The sequence below is a fragment of the Vidua chalybeata genome, chromosome 10 (assembly GCF_026979565.1).
Source record: "Vidua chalybeata isolate OUT-0048 chromosome 10, bVidCha1 merged haplotype, whole genome shotgun sequence".
Lineage (NCBI taxonomy): Eukaryota > Metazoa > Chordata > Aves > Passeriformes > Viduidae > Vidua > Vidua chalybeata.
Genome location: NC_071539.1, coordinates 4,737,207 through 4,760,769, shown reverse-complemented (window position 1 = coordinate 4,760,769; position 23,563 = coordinate 4,737,207). Strand labels below are relative to the sequence as shown.

At 44.2% G+C, this 23,563-nt stretch overlaps 1 protein-coding gene across 3 annotated transcripts in view; it reads right to left on the bottom strand.

The window, feature by feature from the left end:
• Positions 1-20,184, bottom strand: part of FNDC3B (fibronectin type III domain containing 3B) — a 185,697-nt gene extending 165,513 nt beyond the window's left edge. The window contains exon 1 of one of the 3 annotated variants that reach the window (XM_053951887.1): positions 20,109-20,184. The gene's annotated coding sequence lies outside the window, so the exon portion shown is untranslated. Of the gene's footprint in view, positions 1-18,524; positions 18,611-18,875; positions 19,004-20,108 lie in introns of those variants that run through there. The other 2 variants (XM_053951889.1, XM_053951888.1) reach the window with 2 other exon arrangements.
• Between the last annotated feature and the right edge of the window lie 3,379 nt (positions 20,185-23,563).

The following is a 23,563-nucleotide window of genomic DNA, read 5'->3' as shown; positions in this document are numbered from 1 at the left end:
TCCTAATTCTGTCTTAGGGCAATGCTCAACCCCACACCCAGTGACCACCACGACATCCAGCACCGCTGCCCACTAAGGACACCAACCTTGACACAGGTGTAACTATATTGAAGGGAATTTTATTAACTGAGACCAATTATAAACATACAGTTAGATTTTTACACAGCTACGTGGGAGAGAAGAGAGAAATCATGACTCTCACAAGAGATACCACCTGCACCTCCTCTTGTGGCAGAGCACACCTAAAGATATTTACTCAACTATGGCCACAGTTTTCATAAGAGCAAGTATTTCCTTTGAAAAGCAGTTCCACACAGAGAAATATGTTTGTTGTCTGAACACCACATGCTTGGACACACTCAGGCTTCAGTCAGCACTGCAGCAACAAAAGTTTAATTGTAATGTTTCTCATTTCTGTTGGCTTCCCCTTGTTAACTGGCACAGGTTAGAGCCTACTCGGTGCCTCACATCAATAACTGATGTTCAAAGTAAAATGCAAAAAAAGGACGTCTTGATCTGCTCACAAGCACAGAGCAAGCACTTTATAATAAAATCATGTTTATTCCGGAACACTCAGTGCCTCGGGGAAACTTGATTCTAGAAATACTGTGCTCAAGTATTTTATAGTCCCAGCAATGCCCACAATCAAAATTTACTCCCAGCCAGCAGAGAGCATCACAACTGCCCTTCCACCTCCTGACAGTTCCCAGGTGAAGCTTGCTGGTTTCTCCAGGCATAACTCACAGTGTTGGATTCACGACACCTTTGGGTCTCTGCTCTGAGATCACCTTCCTATCCCACCACCAACCCTCCAAACTTCACCAAACTAATGGGTCTGAACATTTAAGAGCTGAAATCAAGACATTTCCAAGGGCAAGTAGCTACATTAGACACTGCCAACAAGCTCTGACTAGACTGCAGGAGCAAGGAAGATATTTTGGAGAGCACAGTGTCTGCTCTGACACATCTGCCCACAGGGCACAAAAAGAATAGAGCCAACAATGTAAGCAGAGAAATCTTTGTCCTTAGGTGACACTGAGGCAATCTACACATGCCAAAATTGTTGTGCAATTAGTATATTCTTAATTCTGTACCCTTAGAGAAGTGTACTTAATCAAATGAAAACAACGTAATGCAAAATAAAGCAACCCAAGTAACTAATTAGCTAAAAGATGTAGAAAGGAAGCAAAATGAAGTGTCTAATTATATATCTTCAGTTCAAGTGTACAACACACTACAGACCTATTGAAAAAACTATACCTCTTGCTAATTTAATCTAAACAATCCAACTAAACACCACTGCTGAATAAAACTGAAGAGAAAAAGTTAGGAAAGTAACAAAATGGTTAAAGTTTTTCCAGTGATTTCCACTGAAATCTTTTTACTCCATTGAAGTTAAATGACAAACTTGAACTGAATGCACAAGATTCAAAGCCTCCTTCAAGACAACTTCATGCAACACAATTCATTTGAAGACATTATATCAAAAAATGAGGCTTTTTGAGGTTTTCTCCAATATCCACAGAAATTGTATACACTCCTGTCTACTCAGCATTTCTTCTTACAGCAGCATTTCAATCGCCAAAGTCATTAAGCCCCTTGAGAAATTGGATAGGTAATAATTCATCAGGGGATAATTTCTCCCAAAAACCTTCATCCCCATTACTGCATTTCTTTGCCACTCAAACACGCTCCAACACTGTCATGAATGTACAATCTAAGCACGAGCCATCGAAGCTGATCAGATCACTGACAACTTTAACAGCTCAAAAACTTCAGTGTTTTAGGAATAAATATCTTGAAAACAATGAAGCTCTGCTGATATGCATCAGAGAAAAAGGCCACCTACATGCTTGTCAAATTCCCATTTTTGTTCTAACCTGAACAACCACTACAGAAAGCAAGCATCTGTAGGAAGGTGAGGGAAACAAAAAAGGTAATGGAGCATTTCAGAGGATATAAAGTCCCCTCAGACACTTGTCCAAATTCAGTTCCACAGACACTAAATGCCAAATACAATGAACATTTCTGAAGTTTGTTTATGATAAGCTGGCTTTAGTTGTTTTCTTTTTAATTATATGTCACCATCACTACTTCAGTAACAATACCCAGCATGCCAAATCCTTCCAGGTGTCCTGGAAATAGCACCAGCACATTCTGCAGAGAAATGTTGTAGCATTTTAAAATACAATGGAAACATGTCCTTCCTCATAAAATCAAAGCAACTGTTATTAAAAAATAAGGAATTTTCAGTACAGTATACCAAGTTGAATAAAATTCAGTTCTTGAGTAGGAATGCATGAATTTAATTGAATCAGATGCACTCGAGGCTCTTTCTCATTAGGAATAAAACAGATTAAATGTCAGTATTTGCCAAGGTATTATCAACAGTTTCATGAAAATTAATAAAAGTAAAAAGATTGGGCTTTTTTTGAGTTGTCTTACAGAGTTGTCAATTTAAAGAGATTTTAAGGAGGACTTTAGAAAACCATTTTTAGAAATACTCAAAAAGCCTTAAGCTGCACTCAACATGCAAGTTCCCATCAAGCCACATTAACAGTCCTCTAAAAAACAGAATTAACCAAAAAGATGCTTGGAATTCCTTCTGCATTACACAGACCTTCCCATCTGCAGTCTGGCATCCCAGCTCTCTCTCATGCCTACACTGAAATCCTTCAGCCAGCCTTGGGCAGACAAAGCCCAGGCCCCCAGGATGTGACAAGGAACAACAGTGAGGGCACAGCAGCCCCGGTGCAGATGACCCTGTGTACCCCAGCTGAGCCCACTGCTGGAAGGGCAGACTCCACACACACAGAGAGAGAGGGAAGCATGACCCTGAGCTACATTCTCGGGTGGAAAAACCAAACAGATCTCATTAATTGCTGCTCTGGATCTCAGCACGCTTTTTTTTTTTTTTTTTTTTTTGGATGCATCCCAGTAGCTGAGATTTCCAACCAGCATATTAAAGGATATGTTAATAATCCAGTAGTTCTTTCCACCACCTGGAATCCAAGACACACCTCTAAGGTACCTGTTACCTTTCTATTATCCATTCATACCTTGGTATTTCAGCATTAGAGTTGTGCCTGCACTTCAAAGCTTGCTATCCCTTCCCCCATAAGGACAGGACTAAAAGATCCATGGACAAGCACTTCAAGTCAAACACACACCCTTTGCTATTTCAGGCTCTAACATAAGCAGATTACAGCTCAGCTGTGTCCTGTCTGAACTTTTGTTTCCCTCTTGCCAATGCTGCACTAATTATCCCTGAGAAAAGACAGATTTTAATTAACAAGCAGTGACCAACTTATTTATAAACTCTTTCTTCCTATCCAAGCTCTGCCTCTAAGTAGCTATTAAACACCAAGTTTTAGCAGTGAGTAATTAGGAGATATTCTTACCACACAGAGTTAATGCAGAATTCAAACAAAGCAGGAGATGTGGGTCATGGGGGCTGCCAGGGATGCCCTGTCCATGGGATAAGCCAAGATGAGCCCCTGCCCCTGGCAGAGCCTTTTCACAGAGCCAGGCTCCAGGTGCTCTTGCTGCACACGCTGATACAGCCAGGCTGCGTGGCTGCTACCCAGTGCAACCTGCTTTGCAGTGAGTAAGTATGAAAAAACACAGATCTCTGCCTCAAGCTGAGATCTTCCCCTGTGAGAGGGGAAAGGGAAGATCTTTCTTGATGCCCTTTCATATAGGGAATGTACAAGCCCGTCTCTTCAAACATGAGAAAAAAGAGCAGAGACAGCTTCAAAGGAGGGAAAATTAGTTATTGGGACAGGTAGCTAAAATGAGCACTGAAGGAGAACATGTAATTTAAATGAAAACCAGGTAGTTGAGCTGGTTCTTTTAACTGGCACACCACCACACACACAACTCGGAGCACACACACACAGCAGAGCACTGAGGAGCCCACGGGACTGCACCTGTAGCACTTCTGCACTTGCATTCCCTTAACCCCTCTCCTTCAGCGTGGGAGGTGGTGCTCAGGGAGAACAACCACTGATTTCAAACAGCACAAGGACTAAAGGCAAAGCCCAAGACACTTTTTGTCCATTTAACCAGGATGGTTCCTCTCTGCCAGCCCACCCCAGCAGGAACATCCCTGCCTGCAGGGGAGCACACTGGGGCAGCAGGCACAGGAGGTGCCCCAGGACCCACTGTGCCCCACACAGGTACAGCAGGAGCCTCACTGGACCCTCACTGCCTGTGCCAGGATGGCCCTCACCCAGCAGCAAGGAGAGACAGATATTCAAGGGTGACTTCCAGAGCAGCCCAGGGAGTTTGACTCACTGAGCCAAAACAAGAATAAAGGGAGTGAGAGGCAGGACTGACCTTTCAGTAGCAGCACCAACTCAGGGCTGTGTCATCAGGGCACAAACCCACACTCTGATGTACATCAGCAGTATTTTATCTACTGATATGCACATGGAGTTGGATCAGCAGCTCATTTTTTAATATCATTAAGTTTAACTCCTTGAAATATTCCGCAAAGTTCTGTACAGCAAACACTTGTGAAACCATTTCCTTCCCCCACTGATGACAAGTACTTAGAGAATTATTTGATTTACACCACAAAGGGAATTCAAACATAGCTCAAGAGCAAACAAAACTTCCTGCACCATACACACTCAACCTATATAAGATCTGTGAAAAAAAACCTCAGTGTTCTATTGTCCTTGTGACTTTTGTGCACTCAATACCCAACAGCTGCAAGTTTCATCTTCACAGAGCCAGTCAGAACCATCCCACGAGAACTTCTGAGTCGCCACAGCAATCAAATGTTTTTAGAGGGAGATTAATTGGAGTCAGTACGTGCAGTTTAGGTTTAGAACAACAAATGCTAATTTCCCAAAACTGATGAGAACTGAGGGGGGAAACAGACTTGAAAAGCTTTATCTACAACTGTAAGCTCTTTTTTGTTTTTCAAGAAAAGACAATTCCAAAAATTTTGATTCCCTTGTTTGAGAAAGAGGGAAACTTCAAGTAAAATCCTATCCTGATACCATGGTAAGAAGACAAAACTGTAATGCAGCATAAAAAGGGGTAAAAGAGGGAAGCTAAGAATAGACAGTGAAAGTAGTACAGAAATTTGGTAAGTGAAACCAAGGCTAAAGTCAAGACAAGTCAGACAAAGAAAAATAACCGTAACTTGCAAGAAAACAGAAAATGAGCTGCATTCTAAAACAAACTAAGGAGGACTGAACTCCAATAGTGGCATAACCCCACTGCAAAACAGAAGTGAAAATAGGGCTAATGATGCAGGGGAAAAGAATTTAATGAATTCTTCTGTTTGGTATTTGGAAGAGCTACAAAATGCACTTGTTGACTTACCCCAGTGGGCAAGTCAGCCCCAAAATCTTTCAATTAAGTTTTGATTCAAAGAAATGCCTGACTTACTGCCAACAACAGGACACATTGATGCAGAGGGATGGAGCAGAGAGAGACTGCGTTAACCCTGCACCAGCAGCTGAGAGAAGCAGGTTGGGAGTGCAATTGCATCCCATTAGTAAGACACAGCTTTCAGATAAAACAATCAAAACTCAGTGAAGGATTCCAGTGATAAGGAATGCAAAGATAGGACCATAACCAGCATTGTCATCCTATATAAAACAGGCCCTGCCAAACAAATCCAAGTGTGCTCTCAGCCGAGATTACACCTTTGCTTGGAGAGCTAGCTGTGTTAGCACATGTGTGTTCTTTAGCCAGCCTCTGGCTTGGGACCACACAACACTGATAAAAGAGTTCACTCTGCACAATCAACATGAAATACCTTCAATATCTTCAATCTTCAGTATTAAGAGCTGGCCAGCCAAGTGACCACAGATTAATCTGTGAGCTGATAACACCGTGCTCCCCACTGCCCAACACATGGCACAGCAGCCCTCTCAAAGGGCTGGCATTTTTATATGGTCCCAGGCCAAGATGGACAGGATATTAAAGAACAGTAAGAACCATTGAGCAGAGCAGGAGCCAGGCAAATCAGAGTTGGGCACAACATTAGAAATGAAAATCCAGAGATTAGCTACTGAAGTAGAAGGAATCAGCCAGGGAAAGTGAGCAGTATTTCCTCCTCTTATGGAAATATGACTTCATGCACTCACCAGAAGTATAAATTACAAGTCAGCCAGGAAAACTTTATCCTTTCTAAAAGAGAACTATAACCTTACTAAACCAGGTGTATGCTGTACTGCCTACTGACAATTGTATCAGTTTGCAAAGACCTAGTTGGCATTTGTAAGGAAACTGTTCTTGCCCCCCTACCCCCAGCAAGTCAGCCTTGTACAAAGGCTTCCTACAGATACAATAAAATATGCTCAGCAGAGGGCAAGTAGTTATTGCCCTCTTGCCAAGGCAGCCTCCTCTGGGAGAGGCTTTCAGAGGTAGGAACTGCACACAGGCACTTGTCAAGAGCTGCCTTGGGGAGGGATACCCCCACACATGTGCAGACCACTAATAAGATTTCTAGTCCAGCCTCAACTGAAACAAGCCCCAAACAAAGTATCTCCAGTATTTTCACCTCTGTGTCTTGTTTTCTCAGCTGCAAAATGAGGATAATGAAACACATCACCTCTGTTAGTGCCCTGGTCTCTTCCAAGAGAAGAACAACCAGCATACTGGTTATTCACTGGTGTTTATTTAATGATTTCCTACTAAAATTGACAGCCTGCCCTGGCCAGTAACACTAATTATCACTTCATGGGATCTGTTTGACTGTCCACATAAAAAACTACAGCTTTACACTGCAAGATTTTTCATACTGACCTTCCTAAATCAGGAAATGCTTAGCAGTTTGTGGGTGAGACTGAAACTAAACCATACTACCCAGCCAGCATTAAATAAAACCCCACTGATCACTTCTGCTGTGCTCCTGGCTCTGCCAACCTACTCAGGGATGCTCCCTCTGCCCCATTCCCAGCCAGGTTCTTCCAGTCATCTCCTGGCCTCCCACCAGCACTTTCACCCCTGGAAGCTGAGTTAGTTCTTGTTGCCCATGTTAACTTTTCCCTTGCCACAGTGGGCTGAAATCCCACCAGAACAATAAAAATCAACTCCAACATACTTTGCACCAACTCATCCACGACCGAGCAAGTGGCCACGATGCAAGATGCTGTTCCCAGTTGTTTTATTAAACTCCCCAGTCAGAGCAGTTTAAAATTAAAAAAAAAAAAACCCAAACAAACGAAACCAACAAAAGCCACTTTTAAGTGCACTGGCTTATTGTGATTTTTAATTAGCACCAGGATTTCAGATAGTGCACACCCATGGCCCCAGAAGGGGCTGAGGAGAGTACGTGTGCGCGCTTGTGAAACCATTGTTCCTCCGTCAAATACAGCTCATCCTCCAGCCCATCCGAGTTCCCAGCTGCCCAGTCACACAACTTCTAAAAGTTCAACAGCTGGGTGTTTTATAACCCTGGAGAACTCCCAAGCCAATCCTTACGTCGCTGGCAAGGAGCCCTGGCCAAAGGCTGGGGACCCCACGGGGAACGTTCAGGGCTTCACCTTCCTCCTCGTGCTGCTGACAAAGGCAAAGTCCACACTCATGCACCCAGCACAGTGTTTTGTAAGCAGCAAATGACAGAGGCATGGGCAGTGGCTGGGATCCAGGATCTGCAACCATCTGCAAGTTTGCTTGGCTTTTGTTTCTCTTTCCAGCACTGATAGATGGAAACAAGTTCCCAGTTCTTCTGCTTTAGCATAAAGACAATTAAAACAACTTATACCCCTCAAAGCAGCTTGGGGAAAAAGCACATCACAAGCTTAAATGAGAGTGTTGATAATAAATTTAAGAAAAACCAGACTCTTTAAAACAAAAAACATTCCACCCCAAACCAAAATCTCAGCTGTATTACAGAAGACATCTCTGTCAATAAGTTCCTGTGACTCATGTTGAAGAGGAAAAGGCTCAGATGAAGGTCTGCAGGACTCACTTCATCCTCCTCTTAGTGGAGGAGGATCTTAATCTTAAGTGTTTCTCCTAAGAAACATTAACTTCTGTCTGACACAAAAGCATTTCTGCTGGGAAAGGGGAACAGCACAGGTCAGTATTCAAGTAATTTCAGTGCAGCTACCAAGCAACCAGCTGGATAATACCTTCTCTACATGCTGACTTTTTCCTTTTCCAGAGTCCTGGTGCAAGCAGAACTAGCAATCTGCTGGTTTTATAGCCACTTCTGAAGTTGCAAATGACCAAATTTAAATTTTCCTTTCCTTATCACTGAAAGTATTTCTGCTTTGGCATTGCACCTTTGTTCACTAATTTCACTTCTTAAAAAAAACTTTTACCATGTATTTCAGTATAGCTTCCATCTTCTGTCAGCAAACAAATTCAGGCATTTTGATTTTAAATATTTAAATTTATATTTGTATAAGCCTGACCTTGTTACTTTTTTTTCCCCTAAGAAGAAGTGTAAACAAAAGTTTATCTCACATTCTGATTTTGCTTTGAAGCCTGTGTGATTATCTGAAGAATTAACATACTTTTTCCTAGAGATTATCCTCGGTAAAGTTTTGGATACAAACCTCTCCACTTTGATAAGTGATCCACCACTTTTGGAAAGCACCTTTGTTGTTTGACCTGATGTTCAAAGCTCTTTGAAAGCCGCCCATGTCCTTTCCTGGAACTATGTTACATCAGGACCTTCTAGCAATAAAAGCAGCAGGACATGAAAGTGAAATTCCACCAGGATTGCAGCCATACTGAAGCTGCACCACCAGTATTGTACAGCTCTGCACATGCACAACTTCAGGTGCAAGCAGACTTGGAAAAAAGTTGCCAGTTGAAGTTGAATGCCAGTTCATGAAAAAATTTAATGCTAGTTCATTAAAAAATAAGGATTAGATTTATAAATTTTGCAGCTGCAATGAATGCCCACAGTACTTTCATCAGACTACATTCCAGGTTCTCTGTTCTGCCACCTCCTTGAAATCCATCTGCCACTTGTACACTCCTTATTCATATATGTGAATATCACAGCCACATATTCTCTAACAGCCTTGCATTAAGCCCTGCACAGTAAAAGTACTTAGGTCTTTCTGCATGCCCAAAGTTGGCTCCTGTTTAGATAGCTGGGCTGGGTCTGGACTAAGCTGCTCGATCAAATTCTAAAGAAGTTTTTATTTATTGACATCTTGCGTCCACACATGCATCTGCCAGCACTGGCTTTTGGCTTAAACAGTCCTGTATGCATTCAATGTTTACCTCTCTGATGGATTTAGAGATAGTGAAGTTCATTGGAACTTCTTTCCTGTTAAATATTTCTCCATCTCATCTTACGAGAAAGGCTTTCCACACTTCCAGTCATGCTTGTAACCCTCGCCTGTAACTCTACCACTTCAAATTTACCCATCTTTCACTAACATAGGTGATCAGAAAGCACACACTTTCCAAAACAAATCCCAGAAGGACTTGCAAAATAGTGTTAATCTCCCTTCCCATCTCTATTAAAAGCAAAATAAGATTCCCCCCTTGGGTGGATACCTTTCTTCATGGCTGTATAACCACTATCAGACCACGTTCACACTCTGGTTGAGCAGTTGCACAATAAAGTCTCCACATCTGCTCAAAGAAACTTCATTGCTAATATCGATCACAAAGGTCAGGAAGAGCTGCTGTTGGCAGAAAAACAAAGAAAACCTTTGTCTAATATACTAGAATAGCTAAAAAAGGTATTTATCTGTTTCTTCCAACTGTGTGTGATGAGAGAAGAGTTGTTGCTTCCCCTTCCCATCTGCCAAATCCTTTCATAAATGCACAAGTCAAATATTGCAAAACTTTTTCTGAGAAAAGTAGGGATATGCAAAAATACTAAATCAGTGATACTTTCTACAGTATGCAGCCAACATAAAATACTCACTGAAGAACCAGTCAAATCTTCAAAATTTTTAAGGAAAAGTTAAGTTTTCTTCATCTGAATCACCTACATTTTGCATACAGCCCCCTCAAATTGCCTTGCACTTGCCAGGCAACAGGAGCAGGAGGAGGAACAGTCCAGGGAGCACAGGCAGGACCTCACTGCACCCCTGCCCCAGCAGAGAGAAACCTCCTGCCCAGCCAGCCCTCCTGGGAAAACCCTTCAGGGAACCAGCAGACCACAGTTACACCTCACTTGCTCCACAGAGCCAGGATACTTAAAAAAAAAAAAATAAAGAACCAAAAAAAAAAAAAAAAAAAAAACCTACACATCCATAATTAATGGAAAATAACTCTTCCAAGGACAGAAGAGGGAAGCTGACAGATCCAATCTGCCATCCCCATACACTTTCTAACTCGAACACAAACCCTCTGCTTGCCATGTGAGGTTAGTCCAGGCAGCAGGCCAAGGCTTTGCTTTTCCCTCCCCAAGTGAAAGGACAGATCTCCCGCTGCCACGTGGCTCAGCAGAGCCAGGGAGCAGCACCTCGTCCCCAGCCAGCACTGCCCACAGCTCTGCAGCTGCAGCACCACCACGTCACTGCTGCTAACCAGGCTGGGTCAGATCTGCTCAAAGGTGCTGTTATCACTGCCCAAGTGGACTCAGTCACGTAGGAGTGTATTATTGTATTTCCTTGTGTTTCACTGTGAGACAACGTCACGGAACCTTAAATTATAGCAGGGCCAATAATAATAATACACTTGGTCTACTTGCAGACTGATCCAGTCAATGCTATTTTCCATGTCTTCACATATCCGTATTTCCTCCGTCCCAATTCTCACATTTCACTCACCTTCGTCCCCTTGCACTAACCCAACAACTGAGGATACACTGAAATCAATACACTGTAGTCTAGAAAAATCTAACAAAGGAAAAAGGGAATAGAGAAATAAGGATTTAGTAAGACAGACCAGAAAGGACTCAGATGTGCTAGCAAGGGCAGGACTGGAATAGTCTAGAAGGTCTGAGAAACTGAAAAAACTTTTCACAGCAACATTTTAGAGCATAATATCATCCTGTTTGACTGCATGATCGCAAAATGCCAAAAGGAAGTAAAACCGTTGATGTCTAACTTCAGAGTTTTAGATCCACAAATATTGCCTTTACAGTAACATAGCAGCTCTCACACATCCACTGAAGCACCCTATTCAGACAGGCATAAAAATTCAAGTGTAGCCACCTCATTCGTTACACAGATTGTGGTTACAGAAATATCTGAATGACTTGACTCTTTCGTTTTATCCAGAAGTGGCTGCTGTGGAAGAGATCAGAGATCCTTTTCCTTGCACTCGGCAGAATTGCCTAATTTCCACCACATCACCATTTCCTGCCCACCGAACAAGGCAGCTGGAACAGCTGGACAAGCACGTCCAGCCCTGTTAACCGAGAGGGAAAAGGGTAAAGATAAAACACCACACACACGAGAGCTTGCAGGGAGAAGACTCTTAAATCAGGTAACAAGACAATTCCTGTCTGTTCTTCATAGGCTCGCAGTCGTGGGCGTACAGTGCCCTGACTGCCGCTCGCAGTGCTCACCCACCCGAGGAACAGCCCTCGGGTCAACAAAAAGTTTGCACTGTACGTCTAACAAAGTCACAGAGGATGTTTATGTTTTGTGCAGTCACTAAAAGCACCGCTGAACTTAACAAGCAATAATAAAGATCTGTTAGAGCAGCATATGGAGTTGCAAAAATAAACATGTGTGGAGCAGAATGAAACAAGTTAATTTCACCACCAGCTGACACACAAGGAACAATGATTAAGGCTCAGATCATAGACTCATTAAATGGTTTGGGTTGAAAGGTACGGTAAAGACCATGTAGTTTCGACCCCCTGCCAGAGGCAGGGATGCCTTCCACTATCCCAGGGTGAAAGCCCTGTTCAACCTGGCCTTGGACACTTGCAGGGATAGGGCAGCCACAGCTCCTCTGGGCAACCTGTGCCAGTCTCACCACCCTCATAGTGAAAAATTTCTTCCTAATACCTAAGCTAAATCTATCCTTTCAGTCACTTTTCTCCCCTTTTACGTCAAACTCTGCAGAACTTTTGCTTTGTGGAAAAATCTCAGAATTCCTCTTCAGCCACGAGCTTTCTTGTGCATCGGTTATGGTCAGCTAAGAATAATGTAACCTGCAAGAGTGTGACCCTAGACCTTCATGAAGCAAAACTGGTGCCTATGATCTAGTACTAAAATTCTCCATGAACCTTATTTAACTTCCTGGCATGGTGGCAACAGCTGAGTGCTGCCCAGCAGTCCACAACAGTCATCCAACAAGACATTATCTGGGTGTCTGATGAAATCCATAGAATATTTCTTACTCCTGATCATGACATTATTACCTCACCAACATCTAAGTTAACCACAATGGGAAATACAAAGTCATTCTGGTTTGGTCCTTTAAGGTTTCTGTTTGTTGACTTCTGTTTTTGTTTTGAGGTCCTGCCGAACTCAAATGTAATTTAGTTTTATAACAAACCAAAAGGACAACATACAAATAGGTAGTTACATAAGGAGACACTGTGGGAATGAACCACCTACCTGCTTGAGTGCAAGCAGAACACAGAAGTACCAGAAAACCAGGCTTCACTTCTGCTTATTCTGGGTGTTTTATCAGTATTAGAGACCAGGAAAGTATCTACAGCAGCCTAAATAACAAACTTCTGATTAGAGAACAGTGAGAAATTGACTGTCAAACAAACCGACTTATGAACATACTAACTTATGCCCTGAAATGCCATAAAATTAACCCTTTATCCTCAGAACAGCCAACATACTTTTCCTACAAGTACAAAGGAGGTTGAACTCCTCAGAGCAGAGCTGACAGCCTGCAGGGTCACAGTGCACAAAGAGAGCAGGGGTCAGTCTTTTGGCTATTGAGTCATTTTCAACTGATCCAGAATCTCAAGTGTTTCACTCCACAATTTCTACAGGGGATTATTTGTGACACTGACATTTCCTCTGCTCCTCCAAGCCATGTAAGGTCACTCATTTAAGAGGAGACAACATATGTACATGTTCAGACATCAACACAGACATAGTGAAGCACCACTTAACTATGATTTATACTGAATTTAGATGGGGTTTTTTGCCATCCTTTTCCCTTTTCCTTAACACCACCAACTTTCTGCAGCTCGTCCTGCTTCTGGGTTACTCTCCAAGCCTAAGTTCTCCACAGACCATGTGCAGTTTAACTCCTTCCACTGCTGCCACCTCTTTCACACGACAGCCAAAACACGAGGCCACCTCACTACACTGCCAATGTCTCATTTCCTTCCTTATAATAATACCCTTGCCAGCCAAGCCAGGAAACTTCTGACCCGTTCCTCAGAACCAGCTTTTGAAGATGGATTTTCCCTCCTTGTATGGCTGGCTGGGACCCGAACCATCAACAATGCCTCAACCTATGAGCCATGGAGCAGCACGCGTGGTCCTGTCAGATCCGGCCACTCCAACCCCCTGGAGCACACAAGGACCACACACCACAGCCTTCCTGGGTCATCTGTACCCACCGTGGGGCCAAGACACAGCCACCTGGGCCGCAGTGCTGGGCACACCCCAGTGCACACATGGAGGGACACATTCCTCACGGCCACACACGCCTGCACTTTTAGTCATGCAAAGGCCACACGTCACAACCAGCGCACGAGCTCGAAGGGAAGAAGACAGAAGGGAATGCAGCGTTCCACAAACACAGATCTGCTGCCCCTCCCTCACCCACATCTGAAGCATTCAAGAAAAGCCAGCTAAGAGCAAACATTGTGCCAAATTAAGTATTGTGTCTCTAGCTGCCCAGCTCCCCAGACACAGGGATTGTCAGATGGGCTGCTCAGGAGGAACACTGCTCCTGTGGCCAAATGCTGCACCCCAAGCCTCCAGCCTGGAGCACAAGAGCAGAAGAAGCCTCACTGCATGGCTAAGATCACCTTTAAGAGCTTTGCAACCAACAGAACATAAATCATACTGAGAGATAATTAGAAGGAAAAACCCTACTGTAGTATCAGGAATCACAGGTGGCTAATGAATAAGTTTGTTAAAGAAAGGATGGGCAAGTGGGACACTGAGAAAAGCAGACTTTGGGGAAAAAAAAAAAAACCACACAAAAAAACCCCCAAAAAGCCTCACTAAAGCAGAAGCCAATTCCATAAAAATACAGAGTAAGAAACAGTTGTTTTCTTTGAACTGCCACAGCTTCTAACACTTTCCAGCATTCAAAAATAAAGACTTGTTGCTCTCTCCTCCCCAAGGCAGGCTTTGAAAACAAATTTCCTAGTTAACCTGCCAAAGCAGAAGACGTGATAGCAGCTGAACATCGCTCTGCCCTGCTCAGGGGATGACTCAGTGGAAATCAGCCCTCAAGAAACGTGTTGCCATCCTTCAGACAATGCAACCAAATAGGAACAAATTCTTCACCTTAAAAGTCGTGCCTTCCAAGGTAGCCACAGTTCAATACAGGACTGCATAACAAAACAGGATTGTATAATAGAGGATCACTAACATGTTTTGGGGAAAATCTACAGCTTATTTTTAACCCCTGTTTTCAATTTTTAATACGGTTAATAAAAATATATCTCCATAAAATCATTTCCTCAGAGATTTAGAGTAGCACAAAAGAACAGGACATTAGTGTGTTGTAAGCAAAGTGAAGTAAGAACTGATGAAAACAAGACCAACATTCTAACTGATCAAGCCAAACACACCCCTCAAAGTCAAACACCAGTTACCATCTGCTACAAGAACACACAAGCATGTATGCAACCAGGTCCCAAACTTGCTCCCAGTACAAATATATCTAGAAGAATCAGATTGGAATTGGTATATTCCAATTTGCCTTACCTTGTAACAAAAGGAGGAACTTTTTCCACTTCAATATAAGCCATTATTCCTGATACTTTAACATCATATGAAAGACAAAATACTGAGTCCTCCAGTAAAGCAACACCCTTCATGGAGTCAGTCAAGCCAAAGCTATGCCTTTGCTTTTCAAACTCACCATTTCTATCAGTACTTATAGACAAAAAAACAAAAAAACAAAAAAAAAAAAACCCACCAAAAAAAAAAAACCACCCACACACATTATTTGGGCATTATAGACCCCAAAATATTCCACAAGCTCTGCAGTTCTCACTGGGTCTCTTCTGCTCTGTTAATTCATTCTAATGAAGTGATGCTTCTGGTTGCCATACATTTGCTAGTAACAAGACACTGAAGGCAATTTTTTCCCTTTTCTGAGTTGACATCACATGAGTCCACAAAAAACACAGGTTGACCAGAAGGAAACCTAGCCAGTGCTCTCATTATCCACAAATGCTTTCATCCTTTTTCTCTGCTGCATTATTCCACATCAATAAATAAATGAGGAGCAGAGCAATACGTAGCACTGAGTAACATACCTGGATCAGTTCAAGTGTCTGCAAGCATAAGGTCACTTATGTCACTTGAATTGTCATTGAATAGAGACATACTTCTACAACAAAGGCAAGGCAGAAAGTGGAATGAATACTTTCAGCTAACTAACCATACACTAAAGGAAAATGGTAAGGTCATCCTGAAACAAATCAGGACAACTCTCTACTCCCACGCTGTTTCTGCTATCAAGGTCCAAAATAATCACTGCATCTTACTTCACTACAGTTCTGGATTTGACTAAAGAATTGTGCAGAAATATTCGGGGCAAAAGATAACACTGGGATACAGGTTATAAACATTGGCATTTTATTAGTGGAGCAACCATGTAAACAGGGAGCAACCATATAAAATTGACACAGCTGCACAGAGGCCAAGAGAACCTACAAACTAAGAGCAGATTGGTTTTGCTAGTTCAGATTAAAAGCATGGGGAAATCTGTCCACAATATCCCAAGCATCTCTGAGGGTGGCAAGGGTCATCTAAAATTGAAGTTTATTGAAGTTTTTCTTAACCTCTTGAAAGGAATTTCTTTCTCTCTTTTCAAAGCATGCCATAGGAAACATTCCTGGAAGCATGAAGTAGATGTTTAAATATATGTATACACACATTCTATTATTGGAGTCCTTTGCAAGGACCTAATAATAGAGAAGTCCATAATTATGTATAAGGCAATGATAAGAGACCAGGATGTAAAGCATGTTTTAAGGTATTTGCATTACTGCCACGGAATTGCAATACACTAACTCAACACAGAAAAATCAGACAGGCTTATCACCGTCATCTCCAGAGAATTCAAGTGTTTGCTCTCAGTTATTCTATATCTAAAAAATAACAAGATAAACAAAAACACAACAGCAGAAATTCCTCTCCTGAATCCATCTTGCCATTGCACTGAGTATCTTACAGAATGAGGAGCAGATGCCAGAACAAGCAAATGCCACATATCAGTATTAGCTGCAGTTTTGTCCTCTCAAAAAAAGAAACTATAAAATATGTATTTCATTACTTAGGAATTATTTATTGCTTCATATTACAAAACTAACACTATACATAGCTGCAATTTACTAAGCAGAGTATCCACATGGCAATTTTCAGTATATCACCATTATAAACTGTCACCATTAGAAAAACAAATAGAGAATGTTTCTTACACTGTTGGCTTTTTGTCTGCTATCTGCTAACAAACACCACAATTTACTTGTAAACAAAGGATTCCTCAGATGAAACGCAGAAGGCATGTCACTGGAGAAGCCCTACATTTTAACCTCTATGCTCAAGGAAACTCATCCTTTTCCCAATTAAAGGCACCACAAAGCTTTGCTCCAAGCTGCACTACCTGGGACCTCCAGGGAATATTCCTGCTCAAGAACAGACTTTAACACAGACGTTTTTCTTGTGTAGTTGCTCAACAGCACCGTCATTTTTCATCCAGAGCAAAGCACAGATTTAACATCCACAGCAGCATTTCTGAAAGGCAACTCATCTCTCCAACACTGTTGCAAATTCCACAATAAATCACATTTAATTAGTTTGTGCCTTTTTTTTTTTCCCCTGGCTGTCTGGAATCCAACAGCGAGCAGGCTTCCAGCTTTAATTTTGCAAAGAGGTGCTCAGAATAAACTGATAAAAACGCCAACCACCACGTCCCCACTGGAAGCTGTTTGGAGTTATCTGCTCACCGACACACCAGCATTCCTGCCTGTAGATGGCTTTTTACCGCTGTGCATCCAGCGGCTCCTATTTCCACTGCCTTGTTTGAAGAACTTCCCTCTTCCCACATACCTTCCATCTCCAGGGACAGATCACACAGGGACACTAAACCTTGGCCGTAAACAACACGAGTTTTGATACTGCTGTTTCCAAAGGATCCTCCACCACTCAGCAGTGCAGAGACAATCACTGAGGCACAAATCCTCTGGGCAACGCTTGAGAAACTTTGCCTCTCCACTATTTTGCACAGCTGAGATTTACACAGGGCTCTGCTGGCTTCTTCTGCTATTTATTTTATTTGCTATACACCAAAGGCTACTGCAAACAAATGGAATTTCGATAACTTGTGGCATGTTGCTCAGAACAATTCCAGCGACACTATTTCCAGACTTTAAACCCAACAGCCACATCCTTGGTGGAGTGACAGGATGCTCTCCCAGTGTGTCCTGAACTGCCACCCCAAGTGCTCCAAAGAGGTCACTCCATCATCCCCCATGTCTTTTCCTTGGAGGGAAGTGCCAGACTACAGTGAAGAAAAAAGCACTGTGGAGAGTAATTTGTTTGATCCAGGTGTGTTCAGGCTCTGGGCCTTGCATTTAATTACATGTAGCATTTATCCTCATGCTACAAACATTTATTCATACTGTAAATGTTGGTTCTGACAACCTACTTTTTTGAGGGAAAAAGCCAATTATACTTATTAGAAAGTTCATGAATACAACCACACAAATGCAGAATTTTGCTGCATGGTCTGTATGTATTTTCTTGTACAGATTTATGAACTGCAGAAGTTTGACTGTCCTTAACTGCTTCTCTTTCTCAGAAAACATAAAGGAAACTGTAAAGTGAGGAGAAAAAAACCCAAATTTTCTGCTAAGAAAGAGGTATGATGGAGAAAACTTGTTTCAGTTCCTTAAATACTACATGTAGAAAAAGAAGTGCCAGAATAAATACGTTTCAGATTGGAAGTTACAAACTTTTCTGAGACTAAAGATAAAATACTTGCAGTATGGAATTACAGCTCTGAGCTTCTTGGCTATAGAAGAATATCAGCTTATTTTGGCTGCTAACTACCTTCATTTCTTATCCTTTGGCCAACTATAGGCTAGCAGTATGCAAAAACCCTCTCATTGCTGTCCCAGCAGTGACCTCAAACCTAAACCAGATGAGCCCCAAAATCACAAAATTTAAAAAAAGAAAAAAAAAGAGTAAAATATATCACCTTCCACACAGACTCATCTCTGAGCTACATTATAAGCATAAAGTAGCTAAAAGATACTGAACTGGGAAGAACAATACACGATACTTCTGGGGCAGCAGACGTTTCTGCCACAGCAGGGTCCCAACACAACCACAAATCACAACTGCTTTGAAATTAACGAGAGGGAACCACAGAAGTGCTGAAGATTAAGAGAAAAGCACTAACAGACCGCTTCTGTGCGAGACCCGAAATGACCCCGGGAATTCGGCCAAGAATCATTTTCTTACTGGTAGCACCGGCAGCGTATTCTCCAACTGCTGAGAACGACACACGGGCCGTAGGTGAACAGGGCAAGAGGAGCAAGATGCTTCCACTCAGGAGGCAGCCCTTGGCCGTTCCTGAGGTTTATGGAAGCGATGCCTTTATCTGGATTTCCAGCCAAGCACACATTGTGTCATCCGTGTCCAGACCAGCCGCTCCCCATCAGAACAAAGCGCAGACCCAGACCAGTACAGGCACTGCCAGGCCTGGCACTCCCAAACTCTTTTAAGCAAGCTCTGCTGCTGCTGCAAAAAAAAAAAAGGTTGAGAAATAGTGTTCTACACTTAAAAATCTGTGGAAGTTTGAAATGCCATTACCTAGCACATTGTTAAACTCGAGTCAGACTGGTTTGGCACCTTTCAGGAACGTACCGGCTGAGCCCTGTGTTCTGCAGGGTAAGCGGTTAAGGGATACAGCAGCTGTGGTTAGGGCACAGGTAGCTGGGATATGTGAATCCTGTTCTCACAGAGCCAGCACGGAATTCGAATAGCAAACAAAAAAAAACCAAAAAACAAAAATAAAAAAACGCCAACAAAGGAACGCCAATCTCTCCATTATCTCATTCCCCCCACTCCTCCCTGTGATGGGGTAACTACCCCTTTAAGGCCAGCACTTTTATATACTCAAAGGACACAAAGAAATGCAAATGAAATACAAAATTACTAATATGGAGAGAGGCAGGCTTGCCCCGCGCCTTCTATTCTACAAATATAGATGGGATAAATGGTTCGTTACATTTAACTCCAAGCCGCACTACCTCCGCCAAAACCTTATTTAAATAGAACATTTCTGAGAAGGGGGGGGATGCAGCTGTGGTCTTAACCTAAGAGAGGTTAAGCTTTTAAAAAGGGTTGTTCTTTTTTACTCCGTCTGCTGGTCGCATGCCATTTTAAAAAGGTGTCTGGCAAGCAAAAATAAAAAGTTTCCAGGTCTTTCCTTCCCCAAGCCGCCTCTGCCAGGAGCCCGGCGGGGAGGACGGGGCCAAGAGAAGACGGTCGCGCCTTTCTCCAGCTTTTTCTCCAACATGCCCTCTGGATCCCGACGTTCTGGAGGCGGAGGAGCCCTCGGTTCCTCCACCTGCCCGCACCCCCGGCCGGGCAGGGGGCTGCGGAGCGGGGCGCGGCTCGGGGGGTGCCGCGGGCAGGCGCCCCGCACACACCCGCGGTGCCCGCGGCCCCCGCCGGCACCGACCGCTCCCGCACTTCTCCTCCGGGAGCCGCAGCGGGCGGGGAGGGCGGTGGCGATGACAGCGGCCGGGCCGGCCGCCCCCGGGGACAGCCGGGCGGTGCTGGAGCGCCCGTCCCGCCGCCAGCCCCGAGCGCGGCCGCTCCCGCCCGCCCGCCGGGCGCTCCCCGCGGCGGAGGGAGCCGGCGGGGCGGGCAGAGAAACTTTCCACCGAGTGCGGCCGCGTCCCGCCGCCGAACAAAAGAGCCGGGACCCGGAGAGGCGCCGCGGGGCGGGGGAAGCGGCTGCCCGGCGCTCGGAGCGCAGCGGAGCCGCGGCGCTCCCCGCCCAGCACCCGGCTGCCCGCAGCGCCGCCGCGTCCTTACCTGCGGGAGGGCGGTGCGGGGCGGCGAGTCCCGGTTAGCTGGAGCGAGTGCCGGGAGGGCTCGGCGGGGATTCCGCCATGTCAGTGATGTCGGCACCACATGGGGCCCCGGCCGGCCCACGCTACCGCGCACTCTGGAGTAGCGGCTCCCGCCGAAAAGGCGGCCGAGGCGGGCGTGGGACGCCGGCCAGCCCCGCTGCCGCCCCGCCCCGCTCCGCCGGGGCGGGCGCTCCGCGAGGGGCGGGCACGGGGCGGGCACGGCGCCCGGCCTCGACCCGCTCCGGTTCCCGTTCCCGTTCCGCCTCGTCCGCCCGCCGCGACCCGCTCGTCGTTACTTAGAATCGTGGAGTAATAGAACTAGAGAATCGACAAGGTTGAAGATGATCCAGTCCAGCCGCCCAGCCAGCAGCACCGCTGTAACCCCTAAACCGCATCGCCCAGCGCCAGGTCCAGACGCCTCTTTAACACCTCCAGGGGCAGTGACTCCACCACCATCCGTGCTATCCGTGCCATCAATGCCAGACCACCCTAAAAGCAGAACATTTGTTTCTAATGTCTAATCTGAATCTCCCCTATCTCAGCTTAAGGCTGTTTTCCTCTCACTGCAGGTGCGGGAGAAAAGAGCATCCCCTAGCTGGGCTACAATCTCCTTTCAGGGACTTGTAGAGAGGGATGAGGTCTCACCTGATCCTCCTGTTCTCCAGATCAAACAAGCCCTCCCACAGCTGTTCTTCATAAGATATGTTTTGTGGACCCTTAACTTACTACCAAATACCACCCCTGGAGCACACATCAGCCACCAAGCCTCCCCTGTCCACCCAGCCCTAGCAGGGGTGTGTGGTTGTGATGGATGTTGGAAGGTTGTCTCCAAAATGCCATTTCTGACAGGGTAGCCCTTTGCCCAAGCAGTTCCAGTCGGAGATCAGTGCATATCCCCATCTGTGTCCTTCCTTTGGTGCCTGCAAAGCCAAGGCCTGTGCTCCCACCAGTGTGATCATTCCTACATTCCCATCACTGGGAGCAAGGAGGAATAGCTCTAGGCAATGTTTTCAGGGCTAAAGAAATGCTCTGACTTATTAAATTGTGCAGCCCAAAAGAAGAGAAGTTTATCCCCTGGCTCTGGAAGAGAGCCCCAAGGAGGGGCCATGGTGGTCATTCACCTCTCAGCACTGCATCCAATCTGTAGCTTTAATCTGGTCACAGGAAAAGCTTAAAATAGGACTTGGCCTTACCCCCACCACAGATCACAGCCATGCTATGAAGGGTCTTTTGATTTAGCCGTGGTCCTTGGGGAAACCAACCTTCCTCTGCAGGAACTCATTGCCCACACGTCCTATGCTCTGCCTTCTCTCCATCACTGTATTCTTCAGTGTTACTTTTCCCAACAACTTTTATCAATGATTGATCCACTTTATCCACCAGAGCAAGGCTGGAAAACCCTCTGGAGTCTGAGGCAGCCCAGGTGTATTTTCTTCAGCTTCCATTAAAATATCAACACAAACATTTTTCCCATAGGACTCCTTGATGTTCTGCTTCTTGCTGAAACACATACTAAAGAAAAATCAGTTTGGCATCAAGGCTGAGTAAAAGCATCATGGCCAAATAGGCTGGGTTTGGGGTTTTTTTGTACATTACTAAAACCCAGAAAAATGAAAATAAAGTTATCTGAAATAGATAATTCCTATGAAAATAACAAATAGGCAATTTTCCCATGGGAAAGATTTTTCAATGTGGAATGGTCAGCCAGCACTAAGTATTGTTTGTCATTAATTGCAAAAACTTTTGTAATGCATAAAATCTAAAAGTAGAAAAATGTTTTGTTTTATTATTGACCCAAAACATGCAAACTTTTTGATGGCCCTGGATAGAGTTACAGACCAGATGAGATTAATTATTCACTGGGGTTGTAAAGACTTTATTTGGTCTCATAGACAGTTTTCTGGAAAAAAAAAAAAGAGAGAGAGAAGGGACAGTGAAGGCATTGGTTTAGAAGGGAAAAAATCACTGACACAAGTTGGAAAATGATGAAAAAAAAGATAAAATTTAAATTGAAGAGTAAATAAACTCAAACCTGGAGAAAGCAAAATGAAGGGAAATAAAGAAGAGGAAAGAAATGGAACCATAAGGTTGATTTGTAGCTTTTCTATCTACCTAAAAGTCCAGCCCTCATCCAGAAACTCAGAACAGGGGCACCAGGAACCAGGACATCTCCAGTCTCACCTGAAACTGCAGAAGAGCAGACTCACAAAAACTAGAGCAAGGTCAACCTGGACCTGGAGCAAATGTTGCCTTGGAGCTCCTTCTGTTCACCCCCACAGTCCTGATGAACTGGAAGAGCAGATGGTTAACAGCAACAATAAACTGGTTCAATGGAGCCTGGGCATGGCTCAGGAGAGTGCAGGGGAGAGTGAAGCAAAGATTGCTTTCCATCAGAGAGTTCCTACATAAATAACAGATAAAACTATTTCTTTAACAGCTTACTCCCTGAGCCAGCTCATCTCGGAAGAGCATTAATCAGACCAAGAGGAAATGTCTCTTGCCACTGAAAAAGGAAAAGGATTAGGTTAAGTGATGACACAACAGGGACAGACAAGTCACACTGGAGAAAATGACTGACCTAAACTATCATCCAAATAAACACAGACCAAAGTTATGAACTGATTTTTCTGTTTTGATGAGTCTGGGTTTTTTTTTTTTTTTTTTCAATAACATGCATATTTATCTTTTATCACAGTGAGATCTTTCTGTTTATTCAGGAAGCGAGTGGCGTCAGAAACGCGATAACGCGTCTTTTCCATCTCTCTTCCCTCATGTGCTGTTGCAGAGGAGCAGGATGAAGGGGCTGATCTCTATCCTTCTTTGTTCTTTCTGTTGGGTCCCTGTCCCCATGACAGTCACTCTGAAGCCACAGATGCAGCAGGACCGACAGAACCCCCAACTCCTTTCAGGCTGGAATTGTGTAGCCATCACACAGTAAACAATTTTGGCACTGTTGACTGATCCAAACCAGTTCTAAATCCTGTATTCTGCCATCATCTCCATCAGCCATTCCATCCTATTCGATGGCAAAACCCAGAAAAGGGGCCCATGACTCTGTACAATTGGGCTGTGGCCTTGGAGGTCAGACATCATTGCCAAGGCTGTGAAGACAGTCTTTGTTCTCTCAGGATACTTCCCTTCACATTTCTGATGGGATTTGAGTTAAACTGTTACTATTCCCACAAGCAGCATCTTCTGTATTCTGGAGGGCAGGCAGGCAGAGATCTTGGCATTGGTGCTGTTTGACAGCATACAGAGTGTGCTTTGATTGATTTATTTGCTGAATGCTGTGTTGGTATTTACCTGGGATATACCGCCCTCAGTCACTTTTAACCCTGCAGAGCACCAGCACAGAGGGTGGATGGTTCCACTCAAACCCTGGCTGGACTGTGGCCACAGGAGTTTTCTCTCCATGTG